This window comes from Eleutherodactylus coqui, chromosome 7, assembly GCF_035609145.1.
Source record: "Eleutherodactylus coqui strain aEleCoq1 chromosome 7, aEleCoq1.hap1, whole genome shotgun sequence".
Classification (NCBI taxonomy): Eukaryota; Metazoa; Chordata; class Amphibia; order Anura; family Eleutherodactylidae; genus Eleutherodactylus; species Eleutherodactylus coqui.
Window position 1 is genome coordinate 208,257,160 of NC_089843.1, and position 2,996 is coordinate 208,260,155.

The following is a 2,996-nucleotide window of genomic DNA, read 5'->3' on the forward strand; positions in this document are numbered from 1 at the left end:
TGCGGCAGCTGACCATGGAGGGGAAGGTTTTAATCACAAAGTCAGTGATTTTACCTATTTTATTGTACCTGAGTTTAGTGTTTCCCCCTCCTGGCAGAGTTTTTAATAAAATTGTAAAGGCATGCTTCACATTTTTATGGAACTCCAAGATGGAAAAACTAAGCAGGGAAATAGTGATGAAGCCAAAGACAATGGGCGGAAAAGATTTCCCTGATTTTAAAGCTTTTTTATATACAAAGTATTTTAGTATGTGTATTGGTGCTCTTTTTAAAAACCACTATTGGTCTTATTTTATACGATATAATACTGGCTATTTTATGAGGAGGAATGGATGGTTTAAAACAGTTTTAAATTCCCCTTATTCTTTTAATCTGTCCCATGAGTACAAGATTTTAGAAAAAATAGCCATTTTATATGATTTTACTGGGAAAAGCCCACAAGTTTTAATGAACAGTAAAAGTATTTTAAAGAACATTAAAGAAAGTGGTTTTTATGTGCAAGTAAGCAATTTTAACGAAAAGAAAAGCAAAGAGACCTGGACAATGGTTAACCATTATATTTTTAATTCACAGAAAGACCTGGCCTGGAGCTGCGTCCATGACTGTCTTCCATGCCCGGCATTCCAGCATCGTAGAGGTTTGACCAACATTGCCGCATGCCCAAGACCCAGATGTGGAGAAGACGAGACGACGACCCATCTGTTATGGACTTGTTTTATTGCCAAGAGAGTTTGGACCAAGATGTTGCCGTTAATGGACAAAATAACCGGAATAAAGAGACTTACGCTGGACGCTGTTTTATATGGATGCCTGGAATGCCCCACACAGACGCAGAGAATTATGGCATGGAAGATGGTCAACTCGGTCAAAGCAGCTCTATGGAAGGCCAGGAACATTTTAGTTTTTAAACACGAGATTTTATCTGTGAAGGACATTTTATCCATCAGTCTTAACGAGATGCACCAATACTACATAGTGGATAGGAAAAACTTTCCAATTTTAGCAAGGAAATGGTTTTTATCAGAATGGAGTTCCATAATATGATGTCACCAAGTGCCCTTTTACGTGAATTTTAAACTGTTTTGGTATGGTTTTTACAACGTGTATTATATGTAGACAGATGTTTTAAATGGTATGTTTTAAAGATGTTATTTAATGTGTTTTTAATGTACTATGGACAAACACTTGGAAAAAAAGTCTATGTATATATATATGTTGTGTAAATAAATACACCCCCCATTTGGAGGGTTTGTCAACTTAAAAAAAAATCTGTTCTTATCAGTTTAATATCTGATACGTCCCCTATCTGGGGACCATATATTAAATGGATTTTTAGAACAGGGAGCTGGAAAAAGAGCTTGCTCTGTCCACTCCGCGCATTGACCTGGTATTGCAGTACCTCCAGGACCGGTGCACCCCCTTTCCTACAGCAGTTTCCAAAAGCAGAAAAACAAAACTGACGAGCAAGAGGTGCAGCGCAGCTGTGGCTGCTTCTGCTGCTAACAAACGAGCACTTTGATTGACACTCAGCCCGTCTGCTGCCGTGGAGCTCGCAACATTGTATCCACTGAGCAGCTGCGTCTGCCAGAGTGTGCACAGCACAGGTACAACTGGAAGCAAAACAACACACACCAGTTCATATGCCAGCCGCACTCTATAGTTCGTACCTACCGCTGCGCTAATAGCCAAGTTGGAAACATCGGGCAGGCACAGCGTATCCTGGCAGCCTGCGTCTGTATGCTCCACGTATTCGGGTCATGGGTGTATGTGCTGGGGGTGCGGTCGTACCTGGGGCCCGGAGCCCTAGGGGGCCCATAAAGTCTCTCTTCCCCACATTGTAAACCAATGCTATCAATGAAGCTTTATAGTTTGGGGGCCCAGTCCCAGACTTTGTACTGGGGCCCCGCAGCTTCAAGTTACACCTCCGGATCAGGATAATGCTAGGCCATTCCAACCAGCCTGTGTGAGTGACCTGCAGTCGCTGGTAGTCGAAAAGCGGCCGGCCGGCCCCGGATGCGCGCTTCAGAGTGGACAGACAGCAGTGGACCCCCAATCACACAGGCCCGAGGCTTGCTATGCAGCACGGAATACCTCATTGGACTGCAGCGCTCCACGTGGGCTGAGATACACGCTCCACGTGGGATGGGCAGTATTCCGTCCATGAAGATCCAGGCCAACGCTTACAGATGGAGCAACACCCGGGGAGCAAAGAACTCCAACGAACGGACGTCTACTTTAAAAGGATGTATTGCTTTATTCAATGCATGGACACAGAAACAGTTCAACCGCTCGCTAAAGACCGCAGTCAATACAGTAAAGAAAGAAATGTGTCTGTTTAATGTAAACTTGCACGGATCTCGTTTGTGAGCCACTGACTGAATGAATGCTGCTGCTGCCGCAGCTGCATGTCTGAAACGTGGTCTGACGTTACATGCACCAGCAGGGATAAGGCCTTGCCTATAAGCATTCCCCAGCTGGCAAAAACGGAACCTCCCTGCCTATTCCTCACCGTGGAAGAACGGAACCTACCTTTTTTTTAAAAAAAAGAAAGCCACAGCAGCAGCCAACTAGATTTTGGTAGGCCGCTGTCTCCCCCTTGTGTGCTGCATTAAAAATGCACTCCGCTAAAAATAACTGATCCACGAAATAGAGCGTAGGGAGAGAATGAGGCTTCGAGATGAGCCGTCAGGCTATGATAAATTGTATCACACCTGGGCGATATGGATAGATGCCCGGAGCTCACCCCTATTTACTAGGTGGTTACAGACAGGGACATGTGAGTAACACGTTTAAACCACAATCGTAAAGAGAAACAACAATCCCGGAGCCCGCCCCCCCCCTTTTTGTTTTATTTTCTCTTTCTCCCGTGTCATAGATACCTACCCTCCCTTACCGCTCCCCCCCCCCCCTTCCCCTGTTTGTAGACCTTATAAAATATCACAGACAAACATGATATAGTTCAACTCGAAATTTATTTATTAAGTTTCATTGTCAAAG

General features: G+C 44.3%; 1 non-coding gene across 1 annotated transcript; it reads left to right on the forward strand.

Annotated features, from left to right (window-relative positions):
- The first annotated feature begins 1,232 nt into the window (after positions 1-1,232).
- Positions 1,233-1,420, forward strand: LOC136573899 (U2 spliceosomal RNA). The gene has a single exon (XR_010786111.1). It is a non-coding gene; the product is annotated as a U2 spliceosomal RNA (small nuclear RNA).
- Positions 1,421-2,996: the final 1,576 nt, after the last annotated feature.